Source organism: Rhagoletis pomonella, unplaced genomic scaffold (genome assembly GCF_013731165.1).
Source record: "Rhagoletis pomonella isolate Grant_MI unplaced genomic scaffold, Rhpom_1.0 Rhpom_scaffold_00017, whole genome shotgun sequence".
In the NCBI taxonomy this organism is placed as follows: Eukaryota; Metazoa; Arthropoda; class Insecta; order Diptera; family Tephritidae; genus Rhagoletis; species Rhagoletis pomonella.
This window is the reverse complement of record NW_023458571.1, coordinates 1,619,556-1,626,990: the sequence shown is the minus strand read 5'-3', so window position 1 is coordinate 1,626,990 and position 7,435 is coordinate 1,619,556.

Here is a 7,435-nt window from a genome sequence, read left to right as displayed (position 1 = left end):
CTTATACGTGTTGTCCCTACCAAAGGTCACAGAAGCTAGATTTAATCGCCTGATGGCAAGAGCTAACATACAGAATGGCGTCCGAGTGGAATTGGCGTATCAAACAATCCTGACCAATAAACATCAGACATTCGGCATCAAGGAACACTGCTTGCAATTATCTGCTACCATGATCTGCGAAGGGAAATCATTAAGCAAACGGTCGTCAAGCAAGGCAAACCAGTCGACAGATCCTTTACCGTAAGATCAGCAGACGGAAGTATCCCGATACAGAAAAAAATAAGTTTGAATTTGTTTAAGGATATAAACGTTGACTCTGACATAACCTTCTTTGTGCTCCCAGGATTAACCTCATTTGACGGAATCATAGGGGACGATACACTTAGGGATATTGGTGCGATAGTGGACAGAAAATCTAATATTCTAAAGGTCAACGAATTTAAAATCCCGCTGAAGGCTCGCGTATCCACCCAAGTGAATTATATCTTGTCTAAGGACATCCCTGTCGAAACGGAGGAAAAAGTGAACAAACTAGTAGCTAAATTTAGCAACCTTTTCCTACCTATTAATGGGAAGGAATTAGTAGACACTTGCGTACGCGCAGAAATTAAAACGTCAACTTCTGAACCAGTTTATAGCAAAAGCTATCCTTATCCTTCTTGCATGAGAGAAGAGGTCGACCGACAGGTGAACGAATTGCTGCAAGAGGGAGTTATCCGACCATCAAAGAGTCCATACAACTCTCCTATTTGGGTGGTTCCTAAGAAACCTAAACCAAATGGGGAGAAACAGTACCGTTTGGTAATTGACTACAAAAGGCTTAACGCTGTAACGATTCCAGACACCTATCCTATCCCTGACATAAACGCTACTTTGTGTAGCCTTGGCAACTCCCGTTACTTCACGACCATTGACTTAACTTCTGGGTTCCACCAAATCCCTATGAAGGAATCCGACATATCTAAGACTGCTTTTTCGACCATGAACGGTAAATACGAATTTTTGAGATTGCCTTTTGGCCTCAAGAACGCGCCAGCCATCTTCCAGCGTATGATCGACGATGTACTGAAACAATATATCGGTAAAATCTGCTATGTGTACATCGACGATATCATTGTGTTTGGTAAAGATGCTGACGATCATTTGAAGAATGTCGAAATGGTATTTTCTCGATTGTTGGAATCCAATCTAAAAGTGAATTTAGAAAAAACCCGCTTCCTGCAAACTGAAGTTGAATTTTTGGGGTACATCATCACTCCAGAAGGAGTTCGTCCTGACCCAAAAAAGGTTGAGGCTATGAATTTAATTTTGCCACCATGCAATTTGAAAGATCTGAAAAGTTTTTTGGGAATGACCTCCTACTATCGGAAGTTCGTTCGTGACTACACAAAAATAGCTAAGCCATTGACAAATCTAACGCGCGGGAAAAATGCACAAATAAAAGCCAGTGCATCGAGGAAGGTAGATGTAGTTGATTCCAAAGATATTTTTTAAAATATTTTTATTAAAAGTTAACAAAACATAATTTGTTTTTATATTGTTAGCAATTCGAGTAAAGTTTGAATAATGAAAATTTTCTATTTGATTTTTGAACTACAAAAATCACTTAAGTTTAAAATTTCTAAAATTACAAAGTTGAAATTAACACAGTACAATAAAAGGTAATAACACAAATACAAACCCCACAATACTCCCCCTTCTAGAGAATTAATGTTATATAAATTAAAAGTAACTCGTTTCTTATTTGATGTTGTGTTATTCATTGTATTAGTGTTTGTTTCTGGTATTGGTTCTGTTTCAATGATTGCTGGTTTTAGTCTGTCTATCGGAATTGTTTTAACCTCATTATCTACTTCAAGTTTGAAATATTTTTTGTTTATTTCAACAACCTCATAAGGTCCTACGTATGGTTGTTGCAATGATCTTTTATTAATAACACGCATAAAAACAAATTAACAAGTCTCCAAATCCTTTGGTATATATACACCAGTATCAGAATTTTGATTATGCCTTAAATTTGATTTAACATTTTTAAAATGTTCCCGTAAATTGCCTAAAACTTCAATTGGGGAAAATTTTTCTTCAGATGGAACCACAAGTTCACCGGGTAGGCGTAAATTTTGCCCAAAAACCATCTCAGATGATGTGGCTGAAATACTTTCTTTATACATCGATCGTAAACCAAGAAGTATTATCGGCAGCTCATCATACCAATTGTTGATTCCATTTCTAGCCATTATCGTAGTTTTTAACTGCATGTGAAACCGTTCTACAATACCATTGCCTTGAGGATGATATGCAGAAGTTGTAACGTGATGACTACCAAGCAATTTTGTTAGTTCCGAAAACAATTTTGACATAAACTGAGTACCCTGATCTGTAGTGATTTTTAACGGTACCCCAAAACGTGAAACATATTCTCTAAAAAATTTATTTGCAACCACTGCCGCTGAAATGTCCTTTAATGCACATGCCTCGGGCTAACGCGTGAACCTGTCAACTATTGTAAAAATGTAACGATGTCCTTTCGATACACGAAGAGGTCCAACAATATCTAAATGAATATCATCAAATCTACTTTTGGGAATCGGAATTTTAATTACTGGAGATTTAGTGTGACAATTAACCTTCGATTTTTGACAATTTATACATTCTTTTGACCAAATATTAATTTCTTTGTGCATTTTTGGCCAATAGTACTTTTTAATAATTAGACGACGTGTAGCTTTTGTACCAGGCTGTGTAATGCCATGTAACATATTAAACACTGTCTTGCGTAAACAATTTGGAACAAATGGCCTAGGATTCTCACCTGTCATTTCACACCAAATATTAAAATTTAAAAGTGGAATTTGAATTAATTTAAGGTTATGTGACGTGTCTCCAGATTTTAATGTGTTTAGTTCCTCGTCCTGTTCTTGTTCATTTTGTAAAACTTTGAAATTCAGTTCTGTACCCTTAATTGCATCAACTTCGAAAGCTCGAGATATTGTGTCAGCTATAATGTTCTCCTGTCCTTTAATATATCGTATGTCATTAGTAAATTGTGCAATGAATTCCATATGTCTAGTTTGTCTCTGACTACGTTCGGTTTTTGAACTCAAAGCATATATCAAAGGCTTGTGATCTGTAAAAACTGTAAATTGTCGTCCTTCTAAAAGATAGCGAAAATGTTTAATGTTCAAATAAATAGCTAGCAACTCCCTGTCAAATGCACTGTACTTAACCTCGGATGGAGAAAGTTTCTTAGAAAAGAAAGCTAGTGGCTCTGATTTGTTATCAAACGTTTGATGTATGACACCACCAATTGCCATATTAGATGCATCCACATTTAAAGAGAGTTTGGCATCTTTGTTAAAATCATTTAACAATACCCTAGACGCAAACTTTTCTTTAATACATTCAAAGGCTTTATTTGTTGTGTCATCCCAAATTAAGGACTTCTCACGTTTCTTAGTTGTTCGATTGATTAAATCGTAGATAACTGCCGTAAACTCAGCTCATTTTGGTACATATCGATGGTAATAATTAACCATGCCTATAAATTTCTGCGTCTGTTTAATAGAATTAGGACGTTCAAAACTACGAATAGCTATCACTTTTTCATCAGAGGGTCTAATTCCTGCCCCAGAAATATTATGTCCTAAAAAGTCAACACTTGTTACACCGAAAGTAGATTTACTTGGTTTGATATTTAACCCGTACTCTTTTAGGCGTTGGAAAAGTATACGGAGATCTTTAAAATGCTGTTCTTCATTTTCACTTGCAACCAATAGATCATCAATATATGTAAAAACAAAATCTAAACCACTAACTACTTCATTAATAAATCTTTGAAAAGTTTGCGCTGAATTTCTTAGTCCGAAAGGCATTATACGTTTACGTATATCTTTGCGAACCACAATTGTGCCTGTGCTGATTTGAAAACATCACGAGAGGCCTGCGCGCCATGCAAGTCTTCAGTTTTGGCAAATTCCCGGAACTACAATAGAGGTTGCTTCATCCAGTGTCCAAGTAAGCGTAGCATGCAGGGATTGCAAACGCCACTACAATCAGCATCAATTAAAACTAACAGCGTCAGCATAAGCATCAGCTTCAGCTAGTCGCAGAAGCTGTTTCAACTACAACCACAACATTTACTTCATAACAGAGGAGAATTAACGATTCAAGTTCACCACTTAAGAAGCGGCGATATCTTTCCTACTCATTAAGGCCAACACTAATTCCAATAACAACTACTGCGTACAACAACAGACAGCGACAGCGTTAGTAGCAGCAGGAAAATCAACGTGAACATCAGCAATGTCACGTACCAGTTTCAGTGCCAGTAGTAGCAACGGAAGCAGCAGTAGCAGCAGCACAAAAACGCTCAACAAATGAAGAACATAAACTTTAGACGCAGTTGATAACTCCGCCGATAATAGTAGTGATAACAACCAGTACTAGCAGCAGTGTAAATATCAACTATACAAAAGCAAAGCTCCTACCACTGGCAACAACAAGAACGGTAAGAAGCAATAGCAACGACAACGCAGCAACAATCACGTTGACTGTGCTGTCAATATCAGCAGTTGCAGAGCACAGTGAGCTGTTTCTTTTTATGTAATATTTTTGATAAAAATATTTTTATATTTATTATTATATATCTTTTAATTTTTAATTGTAAACACTCCTTATAGAGTTTTTTTTTTGTGCGAAGTTATCATAATGTTTCGTTCACCCCCACATGATACACACATATCTACACGGACTTATAATTTAAATGACTCGCTTATAGATTTGCAAAACAACTCTTTTCAAGAGGAGTTGGCAAATCCTTATGCTAGTCAAAATAATAATGAGGTATATGCAACCTCAGTGAAGCTTCCGCCAACTCCTCTTGAAAAGAGTTGTTTTGCAAATCCTTATGCTAGTCAAAATAATAATGAGGTATATGCAACCTCAGTGAAGCTTCCGCAATTTTGGACAAGTTGTCCAGAAGCTTGGTTTGTGCATACAGAAATGCAATTTAACATGAAAAACATTACACAAGATACTACAAAATATGAACATACAATCACAGCGCTTCCGCAAGAAGTATTAGTTACAATATTAGATTTCATTCAAAATCCTCCTGGCAGGATCGCCAAAAATGTAGTTGATTCCAAAGATATTTTTTTTAAATATTTTTATTAAAAGTTAACAAAACTTAATTTGTTTTTATATTGTTTATTATTGCAGTTCTATCCCAGGGGGATATAGGTACAGACAAACCAATTGCATATATTTCTCGCTCTCTGAACAAGGGCGAGGAAAACTACGCTACGAATGAAAATGAGATGCTAGCCATAGTGTGGGCATTAGATAATTTGAGGTCGTATTTGTACGGTGCCAAAAAGATAAGAATATATACTGATCACCAACCATTAACATTTGCCTTAAGCTGTCGCAATTATAATGCAAAACTAAAGAGGTGGAAAGCACACATCGAAGAATATAACTGTGAAATAATTTATAAGCCAGGGAAGGCTAATGTGGTCGCGGATGCTCTTTCCCGTCTTAAGACCGAACTCAACGCCTTAACGGAGTCTGTGGTGGCTCAACCGTCAGGAAGCGAAATAGGAAATAGTGGTGAGGTAGCAACAATGCACTCCGCTGAACAGGATAATTCCGATCTTATACCACACGTCGAGGCCCCCATAACCGTTTTTAGGAATCAGGTGATATTTAGAGTAGGTCAGGAATCTCGATGCCATGAGCAACCGCATCATGGCTACCGCAGATATTTTATTTCTTTACCAAATATCGACAGTTCAAACGTTATTCCAATTCTCAAAGAATGCCTTAATCCTAATGTTATAAATGGCATAAAAATTCCTGAGGAATTTCTCCAATTATTGCAAAACGTGTATGCTAATAATTTCCATTGGTATAGGATCAGGATAATTCAACGCCTAGTGGAAGACGTGACCATCCCTGATAGAATTTTCGATTTAATCGAGGAAGAGCATCGCAGAGCCCACAGGAATTCGAAGGAAAATAGAGAGCAGATTCTAGAAAAGTACTACTTTCCAGGTATGTCAAAACAAATTAGGGATTAAGTTAGGCAGTGCGAAGTGTGTAAGCTTAATAAATATCCGGCTATGCCTCACCTCCAGCCGACACAGATTCCCAGCTAATCATGCGAGATCATTCACATGGATATTTTTGAGATTGAAATTCAGAAGTTTCTGAGCTGTGTAGACAAGTTTTCAAAATTCGCAAAATTATTCGCTATCAAAAATAAGTCGTCCATTTATATCCGAAGGAAACTTACTGAAGTTTTACATTATTTTCCCGTGCCAAAAATCTTGGTCATGGACAATGAGAGGGGATTCCTAACTCCACTCGTTCTCAATTACATTAGATCTCTCACACACAACGGAGTGAAGCCAATGGCCAGGGCGAAAGGTTACATTCAACCTTGATTGAAATTTATCGGTGCATATCTAACGACTTTCCTAGGATGACTCCCAAAGAGAGGGTAGCGATAGTCGTAGATAGGTACAACAATACCATCCATTCCATAACAAAAAGGAAACCGGTAGATATATTCTTTAACAGAACAGCTAGGGTAAACTACCAAGGCTTAAGGGACTTTAGGGATCAAACGCATGAGAATATCAAAGCTTTGTTACTACATGAACAAGAAGCTAGAAATGCAAGGATCAATTCAAAACGCTCGCCACCCAAAGAATATAATAGTGGCGATACTCTGTTCATAGCAAACAGACAAATAAAGGGGAAACAAAAGCCTCTATTTAAAAAAGAAACAATCGCAGAAAATAGAAATGCGACAATAGTAACTGAAAGTGGGAAAAAATTCTACAAAGCAGATATAAAAAATGTGTAAGATAACATTAGACAAAAGGTTAATAAGAAGCTTAAGATTACTAGAATCCGGCGGTTCGGAATGCAAGCGTTTATGCGTTTGTAGTCGATGAAGTCATAGTGGTTCAATTCCACCTCGCTCAGTGGTGTGAGATGGCAGATTCGAGGTGGTTCAACTCCCCCACGGTAATCTTCTGCTTATTTGCGTGAAGCCACCCGTGCCATGAGTGGGTTATTTGCAATTGTAAACGCTTATGACTAAAAGGGACCAACGCGGAACTTCCATAGACAAATAATACCTATAGTACGATGCAAAAACCATAAATACACATTCTGCTAAATAAGTACGCAAAAGTAACAAATGTATACAAGAATAATCTCGCGCAAAAGCGCCAAAAATAAAAAATTAAAGAAAAATTAAAGAACATGCAAATATGATGCAAATGCAAATGCTAAACAAATAAAAAAAAGAGAAAGTGAATTCTCACAAAAAAGGGGAAAAAGATTGCATGAAATTTATTACTACAATTAACTTTCGTTTTTCGCATTAACCACTTACCACTAATTAATTAACAATTAACATAAT